This window comes from Prionailurus viverrinus, chromosome A2 (assembly GCF_022837055.1).
Source record: "Prionailurus viverrinus isolate Anna chromosome A2, UM_Priviv_1.0, whole genome shotgun sequence".
NCBI lineage: Eukaryota > Metazoa > Chordata > Mammalia > Carnivora > Felidae > Prionailurus > Prionailurus viverrinus.
In genome coordinates, this window is record NC_062562.1 from 28,018,759 (window position 1) to 28,035,135 (window position 16,377).

General features: G+C 39.7%; 1 protein-coding gene across 4 annotated transcripts in view; it reads right to left on the minus strand.

Moving 5' to 3' along the window:
* Window positions 1-16,377, minus strand: part of FHIT (fragile histidine triad diadenosine triphosphatase) — a 1,426,527-nt gene that overhangs the window by 1,236,489 nt on the left and 173,661 nt on the right. The window lies entirely within an intron of this gene.

Here is a 16,377-nt window from a genome sequence, read left to right on the forward strand (position 1 = left end):
GAGAGACAGAACTCAAACACTTGCTCGCACACCACCAGACTGACCACTGCTTTATGCTACAAGGAACCTAAAAGCTCTCAGCAGAGCCCCAGGCTCATCTTCAAAGCCCCCAAGTTGGATTGTAAAAGGTTTTAGCTTCAGTTGGGTCTAACCAACTGGATTATCATATTTAAATATGGTACATGGAGGGGCGCTTGGGTGGCTCAGTCAGTTAAGCAATCGACTTTGGCTCACAGTTCGTGAGTTCGAGCCCTGCGTCAGGCTCTGTGCTGACAGCTCAGAGCCTGGAGCCTGTTTCAAATTCTGTGTCTCCCTCTCTCTCTGACCCTCACCCACTTGTTCTCTGTCTCTCTGTCTCTCTCTCTCTCAAAAATAAACATTTGAAAAGTTTTTTTAAATATGGTACATGGAGTATTCTCCACTACAAGATTATGAAGTAATAAGTACATGGCTTCAAGTTCTGCCCTTATTATGGAAAATGTACCGTATAGAAACACAAATTGGGGAAAGTCAAGATAGCTTTCTACAATTCATGAAAACACTAGGGTTGCATCCAAGACGATGAGCGGGGAGAACTACATAAACCTATAACATGAGGGGAATGGCACTCGTGGGGACAAAGTGCTATGAGAAGTCTGCAGGAGAGTCATGAGCTAGGATCCTAGATCCTAGTTAATGGCAGCGATGTCATTTGCCTCAAAACAATCAAGAGAAGGGAGGGAACTCCCAGGGAGAAGGAGAGGAAGTCTGGACAGTATGGCGCCATAATAGTTAAGAGGAAGGATTTTAGAATCAGACACCATGGACTCAAACCCAGGCTCCTCGACTCACTAACCATGTGAACTTGGGAAAGTTACTTGGCCTCTCTAAGTCTCTGTCTTCATCTTGGTGCAAAGGATAGTAACTTCCGGCTCAGAGCATTGTAGTAAGGGTAAAATGAGGCAACATATATCAAGTGGTCAGCACAGCGTCTAGTACACAAAAGTGGTCAACAAATGTACCTGCCACTGTGACTATTGTTGCTGTTAGCCTTGAGTGTTGCAGATGTTGTCTTTGAGTGCTCGTGTTGGGATGGATGCAGGAATTGGGTAGAGGGCATTCCAAGCAGAGCAAAGACAACAAGCGAAAAACACAGACGACATGTTGGGGGCCAGTTAGTAGCCCTGAAGTACCTGGAAATTCATGCAAGCCCAGGCCAGGCACAGCCCGGCAGTGAAGGCTGGAAGACTAGACTAGGGCTCTGCCAGAACAGTTCATCCTTCCTCATCCTCATTCCAAGAAAAGCAAAGTCAAGTTTTTAAGATGATCTTACCCTTTTTCTCCTGACTCGTACTATAAATTGTGCCTCTGCTATATTTGTGAAAAGCCTAAAAGGGAATGATAAATCAGGTGATATTACATATATTCATCAGTACCTTAATTGTTGTTAAATACTAACAACACCTAAAATTGATCTGTGCCGAGATTTACTGCTCTGACAAAAATCCACCTGGAAAAGAATACATAATTAAGAAGAGCGACCACAGATTTGTGGCAATGTAAGGTGTACGAACAAGATTTAAACTCCTCCCTGCGGGAATAACTGGGTGATGTTTATTCTGTAGATGAACAATGTGATTACAACAATGGAAAAGATTGATGAGATTTTTTTTTTTTTTTTTACTGTAAGAGTTTGATTTAGCCAGCTATCTCAGATAATAGAAGGATGCAGAACCTCGTAGCCCAGCACGACTCGAGAATTCTTTGTGAAGGGTAACTAACACACATCTTCAGTGACCTGGGAAAATAGATTGCAAGTCAAGTGGGCACATTAGGCAGCAATAGACTGGCAGAAAAGTGACCGGAATTGAAGAAAAAAGATTTTCTAAATTAACCACAACTGCATTTAACCAAACCAGAGAGAAATGGGACAAGGAAAATCATATTCTTATCACGGATAAGGGAATAAATTGTTCTCCTTTTGTAGTCCTTTGGCTATGTAGGCTGCTATTTGGGTCTAAGAGGTAATTTTTAGTCAAGTCTCTCATCCAGGAAATGAAGAACCACCTGGCTTACCTTCATAAACACACAGACTAAAAGCATGGCTGTATAAGTTTTCTAGAGTCTTGTCACTTAAAAGTGTGGGGAGATAGTGCCTGGGATTTGTGTTTGTTAGAAACAAAATCTTGGGCCCTAGATCTCTTGAATCAGAATCTGCATTTTTAACAAAACTCCCAGGAATCCAGGGAATCTTTTACATATAAAAGTTTAAGAAGCACTGATCCAGAGGGGTGCCTGGCTAGCTCAGTTGGTAGAGCACATGACTCTGGATCTCAGGGTTGTGAGTTCGAGCCCTATAGTGGGTGTAGAGATTACAATAAATAAAATCTTTTTTTTTTAATTTTTTTTAATGTTTATTTATTTTTGAGACAGAGAGAGACAGGGCATGAACGGGGGAGGGTCAGAGAGAGAGGGAGACACAGAATCTGAAGCAGGCTCCAGGCTCCGAGCTGTCGGCACAGAGCCCGACGCGGGGCTCGAACTCACGGACCGCGAGATCATGACCTGAGCCAAAGTCGGATGCTTAACCGACTGAGCCACCCAGGCGCCCCAATGAAATCTTTTTTTAAAAAAGCACTGATACAGAGAGCTAGACACCATTCTTTCAGTATACAAACTTTCAATATCTGTACTGTTCAATATGATAGGTAGCCAGTGGCCGCATGTAGTTATTTAAATTTCAATTAATTAAGATTAAATCAAACTAAAATTAGGAAGTTCATTTGTACCAACCACATTTTAAGTGCTCCACAGCACATGTGACTAGTGTCTACCTTATGCATTTCCATCATCACAGAAACTTCTAATAGGTAGAGCTGATTCAGGCACTTGAGACACATCACTAAGAAGATAAAGATTCTTTTATTCAGGAAGCTTAGATGGATGGAGACAGATGATAGACAATAAACAAATAAGTGATTAAATTAAAGGGTATGTTGAATGGTTAAATACTTAAGACAGAAATTAAAAATAGAGCAGTCTTACAGGGATCAGGAAGATGGAGGGCAAGTTGGAACTTTAACTATGGTGGGTTTAGTGGGCTTCATTGAGAAGACTACATTAAAGGAGAAGTGAGCGCCTACTGGGTGGCTCAGTCAGTTAAACGTCCAGCTCTTGATTTCAACTCAGGTCATGATCTCACAGTTGATAGCATGGAACCTGCTTGGGATTCTCTCTCTCTCTCTCTCTCTCTCTCTCTCTCTCTCTGCCCCTTCCCCACTTGCACATGCTCTCTTACTCTCTCTCTCTTTCTAAATACATAAAATAAAACTTAAAAAAAAAAAAAAAACAAAAACAGAGAGAGACAAGTGGGCTGTTAGCCAGGAGGGAGAGTATTCCAGACAAAGGGAAAAGCTTGTGCAAAGGCCCTTTGGCAGGTGCGTTTGAGGAACAACAAGAGAGTTTATGTGGGAGTCAAAGGGTAGGAGATCAGAGGGATAAGGATCCTTACAGCAGAAGGGCCTCCTTTTTTATTGTAAAAGATTTGGGCTTTTCCCTGGAGTTAAATGAGGAGCCCTTGCAACCTTTTGAGAAGGGGAGTGACAAGCTTCAACACCATCTCAAAGTCATTCTAGCCTAGGAGAAAATCACTATAAGCAAAAGTTATTTGTTTTAATTCAAGGTCACATTCAGGTGAAGAAGGACACTATCTGCACTGGCAAAATGGTGTTGTTTATAAGTTTGAGTAACCACCAGAAGCTTGTTAATGATACACACACAGAAGTCATTAAAATTTATCACTGTAAAATTCAGACACCTTTCCAGAGTCTCCATTAATATGCAGTCACAAGGTCTTACAAGTTACCACCCAGAATCTGGAGCCACATTTGTTATGAACTGTTTGAGCAAATCCTGAAGAATGCAAATTAGTCATCAAGGCCTAAAGGGTGGAATTCAGCCTAAGTATCTCATCCTCAAAACCTGTTGATTACATTGTTACCAATTTACAGGTATTTCTTGAAAACACAGAAATCTGTTCAAGAGTTCCAAACTCTTTTTTTTTTTAACCTGACCCTATCCCTGATAAATGCTAAAGCTTTGGAAATCAAGGTATGGGGTTTCTTTAGTTGGCTCTTTCAGAATCCCAGAACAGTGACACATTCACAGTTGAGAATGTTGTTATCTTGCAGGTAATCCAACTATAGTTCTAAGAACTAGAGGTCACCGTAGCCTGTTGACAAAATGCCATTTTGAGACTCAAGGCCTGTGTTCACCACATGAGAGTCATATTGAAGAGGCAGTCCTAATACAATCTAGAGCTATCGCCTGCGATTTCTTCTTTGCGGACCACCACCAACCATGATCCAGCCAGAGTTCTGGCAGAAACACAAAGTAAGGTCACCTTCAGTAAATTAAAGGAAATGAACAATAAATCAAGGCAAGCCAGGTCACTGGGAACTAATGGCTCAGATGCTCACGGCAAGTGAGTAAGTAAATCAAGGAGCATCACTTGTATGCATCTGGGCATAACATTTTTAAGCTACAGGATATAAGAGGAAATTTTAACAACAAAGTTATTGCCAAATTGAGCAATGGGATTCCAGAAGTAGAGCTACTTTATCATTCCATTCATTTGTTCATTAAATATGGACCTCCTTATTGAGGGCCTCCTGTGGGCAGGGACTATGCCAAGTGCTAAAAACACCAAAGTGTACCTGCTATACTACCTTGTCCACATGAAGGGTACAGTTTCAGTTTCAAGCTCCTAACAGCTCCCTGTTGGAGCCAGGAAAGTTCCAACATGAGGAGACCTGAAGAGATCATTTGTGAATGGGAAGGATTTGGAGGCCCTAAAAAATTGGAACAGGAGACATACTGGCAGAAGGTGGATCTTCACAGGCGTATGTACACAACTTTTACCTTCTCCGTCTTGAAGCCAGAGCACCTGAGAGTCACATCTGCTTCCTTCATCCGTCCACAGGAGTCACTCCCAAGATGTGAACCACCCTTCCTCATCTCACCCCCTTTCTGATACAGCAAAAGCAGAGAGAGCAGGGAAACTATTTCTAGAGGCTGGATACCTGAAGAAACCAGAAATGAGCGAAAAGGCTAAGACACTTAAGGAATTAACTGTGGGGAGAGGGTAGAAGATCTCCTCTGCTGAAGACAGGGCTAACAGGAACAGTTGAGAAAAAAGATCAGGAAACTATGGCCCTCAAGCCAAATATGGACTGCCACCTATTTTTGTAAATAGAGTTTTCTTGGAACACAGCCACACTCCTTTGACTACGTATTATCTATGGCTGCTTTTGATATAAAAAACAGAGTTGAATAATTGCTATAGAGGTTGCATGGCCTGTAGAGCCAAAAAGACTTATTCTCTGGTCCTTTACAGAAAAAATAATATGCCAATCCCAGGTATAGAACTAACTGCACTGTCCAGAGTAGCAGCCACTAGGCACATAAAATGAAGCTAGCCCAAATTGACATGTGCTGTAAGTATAAAAATAGATCTCAAATACCTAGTATAAGAAAAAGTAAAATGTCTCATCAATATTTTTAATATTTGATTACAAGGTAAAAATTAATGTTTTCATCTATTTGGCTAAATAAAATATATTATCAAAATTAATTTTATCTGTTTCTTTTTAGTCTTCATTGTAGCTAGTAGAAAATATAAGATTACATTTAAGACTCACATTATATTTCTAGGGGGCAGCCTGGTGTAGAAGGAGAGTTTCCAGCATGTATACACAAATTGGAGACAAGCTGAACAGTAAGATTCTTGTTATTACTCTACCTTCCACTTTGTCTATGTTTTCTAAACTCCACTCTCAGATCTTTCTTTTAATAACTACCCCAAATTCACAAACTCACAAGCCTGAAATTCTTGCAAGTTTCGTTGCTGAATTTCAACAGAAGAAAGCACATGTACATCAGAATTTCACAGTAAGAAGGGTCAGTGGCTGGGCTATGTAGTAGGCTGTTTTCCCTATCTAGCGTAGCTAGTTTCTGCTATAGCAGGGCCCTAAGCAAACTCCACAAGGGAGACACTCTTTGGAGTCTTATGATCTACACTAAAAATTCATGTCTATCAACTGATTTTCAACAAGAGTGCCAAGTCATTGATGAGGAAAGAATAGTCTCCTCAATAAATGGTGCTGTGACAACTGGATCCCTATTCTCACATTTTATATAAAAATTAATTCAAAATGAATCAATGATCTAAATATAAGACCTAAAACCAAAAAACTCCTAGAAAAAAACATAAGGGTAATGACCCTTGTATTTGGCAATGGATTCTTATATATGATACCAAAAGCAAGAGCAACAAAAGAAAAAAATAGATAAATTAGATTTCATCAAAATTAAAAACGTTTGTTCATCAAAGGACCTTATCAAGAAAGTGAAAAGACAACCTAGAGAATGAGAGAACATATTTGTTAATCATATAACTGATAAGGGACTAGTATTCAGAGTATATAAAGAATTCTTGCAACTCGACAACAGAGAGACAAAAAATAATCAAAGGACTTGAATACACATTTCTGCAGAGAAGACATACAAATGGCCAAGAAGCACATAAAAAGATGTCAACATCATTAGTCATTAGGGATATGCAAATCAAAACTACATGGTTTAGCAGTTTCTTGAAAAGTTAAACAGAAGTACCATTTGACCCAGAAATTCCATTCCTAGGAATACACCCAAGAGAACTGAAACTAGAGACTCAAACAGGTATATGTATATGCATGTTCACAGCAGCACTATTCACAATAGCCAAAGGTGGAAATGGCCTGATGGATCAAAACCATTAAAAAAAAAAAAAAAGATCAAAATGGCAATCAATGACTCAAAAGATAAGCAAATTATGGTACATATATACCATGGAATAGTATTCAACCCTAAAAAAGAAAGAAGTGCTAATATATGATATAACATGGATAAACCTTAAAAACATTACACTAAGTGAAAGAAGCCAGACACAAAAGGTCACATATTATATATGATACAATTTATGTGAAATACTCAGACAAGGGAAATCTGTAAGATACATAAGACAGATTGAAGGCTGACAGAGGCTAGAGAGGGGTAACAGGAATCGGGAGAAGTTGTTTAATGAGTCCTATCTTGGAGTGATAGAAATATTTTGGAACTAGACAGAGGTGGTGGTTGCACAACATATACTAAATGTCACTTTATTGTTCACTTTACAATGGTTAATTTGGGGTGCCTGGGTGGCGCAGTCGGTTAAGCGTCCGACTTCAGCCAGGTCACGATCTCGCGGTTCGGGAGTTCGAGCCCGGCGTCAGGCTCTGGGCTGATGGCTCAGAGCCTGGAGCCAGTTTCCGATTCTGTGTCTCCCTCTCTCTCTGCCCCTCCCCCGTTCATGCTCTGTCTCTCTCTGTCCCAAAAATAAATAAACGTTGGAAAAAAAAATTAAAAAAAAAAAAAAGCCTATACTTGTGGCTAGTAAGAAGCACGAGAACTTCCAACGTTTTCAGGAACTTTGGATATTCCGTGAAGTCCTTACTGAGAGATCTACCTATATACAGAAACCAGTTAAGTTTTCAACTTAATTCTTACAGTCATTCTTATTATATGTTGCTGCCTGTATCCTAGTCTTCTTGAAAATGAGGGATTTTTGACTGGGGGCTATGACAGAAGTTGGAAGAGAATGTTGTACCAAATTGAAGATTCTCCTGAAAGCCAGCTTCTTCCTCTGAAGCTAAGTAGTCTTTTTTTTTTTTTTTTTTTGAAATTTTTTTTCCAACGTTTATTTATTTTTGGGACAGAGAGAGACAGAGCATGAACGGGGGAGGGGCAGAGAGAGAGGGAGACACAGAATCGGAAACAGGCTCCAGGCTCTGGGCCATCAGCCCAGAGCCCGACGCGGGGCTCAAACTCCCGGACCCCGAGATCGTGACCTGGCTGAAGTTGGACGCTTAACCGACTGCGCCACCCAGGCGCCCCTGAAGCTAAGTAGTCTTACTTACAGTAGAGTGGAAGGAGCATCACCATGAAATAAGATCCTGGAGGTTGGAATCTTTGTGAATAAGCCTGCAGGATTTTTTGAATGGAAAAAGCCATGTGCAAGCTTCAAAGATGTATACTAGAACCTCACTCTCTCCTTTGAATGTCCAAATTAAGCCCTTTTTTGATGACAGTTCTGCATTTAGGTTTATATAAAGAATCAGTGCAAGAAGATTTAAAAGTATGATGTTATGGAAAGCTGATTTCCCGCTTTGGATTAAAACCATCTCAAAAGAAATAAAATATAAAAGTTAGATTATTGTGTACGACCTAAAACGTTTGCTGAATCACAATAAAAACATTCATCACCCCACAAAGCTCAGAGGCACGATGAATTTACCAGTGTCTACTGTAACCCATTACCTAAATCAAGTTTCACAGACCCAGAGAATTTCTTAGCCTTTTTTGTTTTCAAAATGTCGGACCGGAAGTACTCTTGAGAATCAGCAGGGTCAGCAAAAACCTTATTTTGCACAAAAGAGCAATTTAGGAAAAATGTCTAAGTGTATGGACCACCAACTTATTTGTCCAACCCAAAATGACAATAGTGTTGTCAAGTCCCATAAGGAAAGATATATACTTTGTAGTTAAACTATCTACCTTGTTAAAAAGCACGTAAGTGAGAAAATGGTCTCTGGTTTTTCTTGACACCATAATGTTAATAATTTGGCGTGTTTGAGATGAAGCAACACAAAGACAGTTTTCTCACTCTTGATCTTGAACTAGATTAAGAGGTATACATAGAAGTAGACTGCAAGTGGCCCAAGGGCCAGGGGTAGTAGAGATGTGTATGGTATTTGTTGCATCTATTAAATATTTATACATGAAATTTGAGTATCTGCTGTCAGGCGGACTGTTTTACAGTAGTATCCCTATTCAGGTATCTTCCCCCAAATCAGATGAAAACAACACATTAGGAGCTACTTTTAAACACAAAACCTTTGCTTCTCCAGAGAACTCCTAAGCAGATGTGGCCTGGTACAGACTGGTGACTCAGTGAGGAAAGGGCATACACGTAAATTAGTGATATGAAGCAGAGACGGGCTTCCTCTCCTTGGTGTCCCTCTTCTGCCCTCCCTTCTCCTGTTAGGGCTTCTCCTCTTTGCCCTTGTGTACATCCCGGACATCGGATGTCCCAAGTTGATTGAGAATTTACTAAAACAAGACCAATACCCTCATAATGAAATTGAAGGAACTATCCAGAACTTTACCTCCCAAGAGATGGACATGAAGTCTGTGCAGTAGCCATCCCTCTTGGAGCTCCTGACTTACCTATCAACGAACAATACTGTTGGGACCTTCCACCTGTGCGTGATCATGGATATGAACCATTGCTGTTTATTCTTGATACGATTCCTAGTTTTTCAGAAATGTAACAAACTCAAATTGCTGGTACACACGCTTCCTACCTGACAAAGATATAAACACTTACCTATTATTTATAGAGAGGTATGATCTCATAATAAAAAAAGAAAGAAAGAAAACAAAAAGAAATCACTGAAATGGTCACTCATCACAGATTTCTTTCAATGGCCTTATTCAGAAAGCGTTAGTTCTTTTCAGCCAGTGAAATGAATTTAATGAACTAGAACAATACCCTAAAGACATAACAAAGGTAATTATAATGACGGTGACCCAAGTGAGAGTTTCAGAATTATTTGTCGATTTCTCAAATGCCTAGTGCAATGTAGGAGAAACTGAAAGCTGTTCACCAAAAATTCAAACATTCTTCTTTCTAGACATTCTAATTGACCAGACCAACTTGTGTGGCCAGGTGACTGTGTTCTAGCAAAAGGGATATGTGCCAATTCTGGGTTAAATCTTTTAAGATGTGGGGGTAACTTCTTGTTCTTTCTTCCCCTTCCACTGGCTAGATGCAGATCGCATCGTGGACCTAGATTAAGACAGAAACACAAGATCGGAGAAGCCTGGATTCCTGAATCATCTCAACAGGAAACTCCCTTTACCAGGAGCACCATTTCCAGACTAATTACATGAGTGAAAAGCAAACTCCCATTTTGTGTAAACCATACTACATTTTGAAGACTGAGTGCTAAAGCAGCTGGTGTCATTCTAATTAGTCAATTCAGCAAGTTAAGCGGTCAAAAGCACATGTTCTACCTGGGACATCATGTTGTGGTAGAAAGATGGAAGTTAAAGACTAATGGGGTTGAAACTTAAACATTTAAGGATGAAGGCACAAAAAAATAAGGGAGGAGAGAGGTGAGGTGGAGTACAAAAAAGTAAAACTGGCCATGAGTCACTTACTTTTGAAACAGGATATGGTTGATGGGCATTAATTAAAGTATTCTGTCTAGTTTTATGTATATTTGACATTTGATGCAATGAAAAAATTTTTGAGGGGGCAGTGAGAGCAGAGTTTATTGAAGAAACAAAGAGAGAAGATACAGATGGAGTGTCTGGGAGACTTGGGAAGGAAAGGAGCATGAGTCTCCTCAAAAATTCAAACAATTAAAAATTTAAAACTATATGATGGACACATGAAAATAATAGAAGGGATACTTGAAGGAGTCTCTACTGGCCTAGTGGATGGGAAAATTTGAGTACCAAAAAGATTAATGATGGAGATGATGGAGATTTTATATTGAAACATGTAAAATATTTGTTTAAAGTTCACAAGGTACCTCAAGAAAATCTCATTGGTTACTAATTGGAGATTCCTAGGCATTCATTTATTAATCTGAAAACTGAAATATGATAAAGAAACAAGTATTTTCCTGCCGATACAAACTGTATTTCAGAGTAGCCAAGTGGTTGATGAGAAAAAGTTTCCTATAGAAGAAACATTCCATGCTATAAATGCAGGAAGAATGACAGACTTAGAAAACTGCCATTTTGCAACCCCTAATGAAAGAACGCCTATATCCAGAGTACAGGCAACTATCAATAACCGACACTAACAACAGGTGAGAGCATAATGACATACTGGGTAACAGAGGAACAAGCTCACAATACCCAACCTACTGATTAATCTTGGCTTCCCTAAAAGAAGGACAATCCATCATTATGTGTTTCATACTGTGATGCAAAAGGACATGCAGAGCACCACCTATGAAGTATTCTTGCCTAAAAAAATGTACAAAATTTAAGCAGCACTCTACACTAAATGCCAAACTATTGAAGGAAAAGTTAAAGATTACCATAAGGACTCAAACAACCAAGGTCATAATACAAGCAAATAACCCACTTTCTCAAGGACAAAGTTTAGGGAGGTGGGGAAGGATAGCAGAAGTGTTACAGAATAAAGGAAACATGAGTAACACAGCAACTCCATACATAGAGTGTCTGGGCCTCATCTGGATTCTCGCCTGAACAAAACCAACTACAAAAGGGCATATTAAGGAATTACTGCTAATTTCATTAAGCGTGATGATGGCATAGTACTTAAGTAAAGGGGGAGTGTCTTCATCAGTTAGAGATACACTGAAGAAATTTCGGGTGAAATGATGTGATATCCAGGATGTACTTTAAAATATTTCAACAACAACAAAAAACTCTTTGAAGAAAGAGAAAAAAAATGGGGACAGATGATATGAGATTGGCAAAATGTTGATGATTATTACAGCTGGGTGATGTGTACATAGGTGTTCATTTGGCTATTCATTCTACTTCGATGTAGATTTTAGATTTTTAGGCACAAGCTTGGAGTCAAACAACGTTGGTTGACTAGCTCTTCCACTTCCAGCCATAGGACACTGGGCAGATCACCACAGCTTGCACATTTGCCATCCTCTGTGTCATCAAGTGGACAGGCATTTCTTTCAAGAGCGACTAATATTGTTTCTGGGATTTCCTTCCAAGCCACTGATATCTACTCTGTGAGTTTTGATGCTGACCCTTTGAACATTCATACATGTGCAAGCCAAAATAATTGTGTCCCAACTGCTACCTACCTACAGTGATTATAAGTGACTATCTCTAATGACATATATCCCAATTTCAGAGATTAAAAAATGTGAAAAAAATGCATTTAAAATTCTGTAAAGCAACAGACATAAAGAGGCTATGATAATAAAAATGTTGAAGACAATGAGATCATCTAAATAGCTACAAGGCATGTCCTACTTTGGCTTCACAATTACCTTCATCTCCTGTAATTCCCAGGTCATTTTGTTTTATTTTTTATTTGTTTTACATTTACTTATTTTTGAGAGGCAGAGAGAGACAAACTGAATGGCACAGGGGCAGAGAGAAAGAAGGAGACACAGAATTCAAAGCAGACCCCAGGCTCTAAGCAAGCTGTCAGCACAGAGCCTGACGCGGGGCTTGAACCCACAAACCATGAGATCATGACCTGAGCTGAAGTCAGACGCTTAACCGACTGAGCCACCCAGGTGCTCCTTCTGGGTCATTTTTAGCTTTCAAGTCTCACTGGCTAAAATACATACCTCCACTTTTGTGCAAGCTAGGGCAACTACCCCTGGCTTTGCAAATGACAGTCCTTCAAAAGATTTTTCATGGATATTTGTTGCATGAATAACAAATCTGTAAATTTTAAGCCAGAAAAGAACTATTACACTTGCAAAAAGGCAAGGAGGTGTTTAAAGTCCTTCTGCACAAAGTTCTGGAAGTTCATTTGAGAAAATCTACCAAGGAGTTGTTTGTGACCATTTTTTCCCAAAGAGATTCAAAATTCTTGAGGCAGAATGAAAGTTACACTGCGTCTAATGATGACTAGGAATGCACATCTGCTCTATGGGGATCTCTCTAAATACAAGTTCTAGTAATTTCCATAGACCATCAGAAGATATAAAATTGAGAAAATAGTAAGCATGTAATCTTTGAGAAAAGAGTTTTGTTGGAGCCTAAATGTTTTCCTTCAAGTCCATGTTCTGAGAGAATGATAGATAGATAGATAGATAGATAGATAGATAGATAGATAGATAGATAGATAAGATAGATACATAGATAGATAATAGATAGATGATAGATAGATACATAGACAGATAACCTAAATGAGGTTCTTACTATGATTTGTTTCCTAATATCCTTCAGATAAGGATAAAAGTCATATATAAGCGTTACTTAATAACAAATCATGATAAACAACATTTACTGAGTTTTACTATGCACCAAGCACCTCACTCAAGTTCTTTCCAGGGCCATCAAATTTAGCTGAATCGTACCCAGTAGCTTACCTATCACATCTAAATTAATCCTGGCAACAAACATGCAAGGTAAGTATAGTACCATCTTACCCCACATTTCAGGATAGCAGGTTTACAGAGACTTGGTAACTGGCCCAAGTCAAATAGCCAGTAAATAGCATATCCAGAACTCAAGCTACTATGAAAGACCAATGCTTGGGCTTGTGTTTTTAACCTAACCACACCAGTGTTCTGCAAATGAACTGGATGAAAGATGGAGGGGTGAGGTGTGTCCCAGTCTGCCACAGATAAATACTTTTACAAAGTACAATAAAAAGTAGCTACTGGAAAAATGAAATAAAAATTAAAGCACTTATATTCAAACCCCAAATATATTGTCATTAGATTCAACAGGCAAATTTACTCGTGATTGCACATGAGTTTCTCAATTCTTACTCTCAGTTTCTATGATGATCTCGTTGCACACTGTCACCAGGGTAAGGACCACCACAAGAATAGGGCTGCACTACACCATATTGTTATACCCATGCTTAGAACCAACAGTATTTATAATAAGTTTCCAACGTCTGTCCATCTATTGAGAGGCTAAGAATTCCTTTAGATGCTAGTTAATCTGTTGTTGTTTTTTTTTTTTAAGTAGGCTTCACACAGGGCACCTGGGTGGCTCAGTTGGTTGGGCATCCTACCCTTTGTTTCAGCTCAGGTCATGGATTCGAGCCCTGCATAGGGTTCTGTGCCATCAGTGCAGAGCCTTCTTGGGATTCTCTCTCTCTCTCTCTCTCTCTCTCTCTCTCTCTCTGTTCATTTCTCTATCTCACTCAAAATAAATAAATAAACTTAAAAAAAAATGGTTGCTTTAAAAAAAAAAAAGTAGGCTGCACACCCAGCATGGAGCCCAACAGTAGGGCTTGAACTTAAAACCCTGAAATCAAGACCTAAGCTGAGATCAAGAGTCAGATGTTTAACCAAATGAGCCACTCAGGCACTCCCATCTATTATTTTTTGAAATTAAGATGTTTGTTCACTTTTTCTTCTATCCTAAAAATATTTGCCCTAATACTGGATATAGTTTGCAAAGGAAACAATAATAGAGAACTTTTCAAATTTTGTACTGCTTTGTGATACAACTGCTATGATATTTTGATAAATGTTAGGGGAAATTGAATAATATGAAATATATTTCTTTGCCAAGGGAACCCTGAATAATACAGAAGACAGACAGAAAAAAGAGGATCAGAAGCACCTCCCTCCCATCCTCCACAGGAAAGGACTCTTTCAAATCCATCCTGAGAAGAGAGTGGCTGTTGGGACACTGAAAAATAAGTACTTAAGAGATCTCAAACACAAAGTGACACACAGAATTCTTCAACCTGCCATGTCTCTTGAGAAGTTCTCAGTTAAATAACAAGAATGACACCCACAATACATTGACATGCAAAAATATGTCCTAGGAAAGAAAAATGGATGGGGGAGGGTAAGGAGGAAGAAGCCAAACCCTCCTGGAGTTTTTTTTTTCATGTGCTCTGAAGTTCCAAGGTAACAATAATTTTTTAAAAGTCACCATGGTTCTGGGGCACCTGGTGGTTCAGTCGGTTAAGCGTCCAACTTCAGCTCCGGTCATGATCTTGTGGTTCCCAAGTTCGAGACCCGCATGGGGCTCTGTGCTGACAGCACGGAGCCTGGAGCCTGCTTCAGATTCTGTGTCTCCCTGTCTCTCTGCCCTCCCCTACTCATGTTTTCTCTCTCTCTCTCTCTCAAAAATAAATAAACATTTTTAAAAAAAACCTTTTTTTTTAAGTCACGACGGTTCTTGTGGCCCTGATATGAATTAATGGGTCAAAACCATGGCTTCTGAGGTTGCTCAAGAAATCTCTAATTTCTTAGGCAAGGAATGGCACAATATGGAGGAGAGAAATTACTAGACAGGAGTCAGCAATTCGGAGCAAACCCACTCTGAAGGAAACAATTAGAAACTGGCAGAGGTCCCAAATCAATAAGCGGAGGTGGCTGTGGGCAGTGAGCATAATGGCTGGGTAATGAAAACGCAAATGCAGGTAATGCAGCTCGGAGAGCAGAAGGGCTCTTCAATGTCTCTGACTGAAGAGAGGGTCATCTATTGGGAGGCTGGGAAAGGCATATCCTTACAGGCTCTCACAGCCCAGCTAGTCCCTGATGTCACAGCCCGTGTGAACAAACAGTACTGCTGTGGTTTTCCCAAATCCTCTGAGAAATAAAGTCCTCACAGCTCGTTCTTGTCAAGCCCGGAGTGCAGTCCCAACAGAAAAAAACACTTCTTACAGCATATGCAATGGGTTCAAAGAGCTTTGGAACTGTATTTCCCATTAGCTCTAATGGAGGCTGAGCTAATAAATTCCCCAGCTCTCCGCTGAACAGGTGTAATTCAGTAATGTAGCTGTAATTGAGTGATGTCAACTCAATATAATTTGTAATGTTTTTCTAACAAATTATCTCATTTTTTTCCTTAAAAAAAAGTTATCTGTGATTCCATGTGATAAGTTGCTTTAAAAGGCTGACATACAGTGCTAATGATAAAGATCTTTAATTGATGGAAATGTTAATAGCAGCACTGGCTAAGAATGATCTTGGCTGATTCCTTACACACTATTAGCCTCTTCAACATAACAAGCTTTTGTTTTCAACCAGTAAATGTTTTGAATTTGCATCTCACGGTCCACAGGTATTTCTGCATTTCACCACTATGATGATTCTACTGGACAAGTTCTTTACAAACTCTGCAAGTTAGCCATTCTGTTCTGTGCACGGTTCTCAAGCCAGATCTACATGTTGCCACCTCTGTGTTCATGGTAAGGCAGGTCTTCCTGTTGGGACCACCTTCTGCTCCCCATCCATGTACCTGTCAATGACCTTTGTCTCTTAAGCTCCCGGCATGACGGTCTCCAGACCTATAGTCAGAATTTCTGACCTTCTCTCTTGCCCCATATTCCTGTCACCATATTACAGCCCAGATCTGCTGCCCCTGGTGAAGCCCCTTTCATACTTGGGGTTTCAGTTCAATGTCTTGCTTCAAGGAGAACCTTCCCTGCCTCAGAAGAGGGCACATTACACATGGATTTTGATACAACTGTGTTCCTTTCCTTTGTGGCATTAACTACAGTTATCATTAGTATCATTTTGTCTCTCTCTTCCCCTAGAGTTAGTTTATAGCCAGGGTCTATGTTGAGTTTTTCTTAAATCTTGCAGCAAGCACATAACA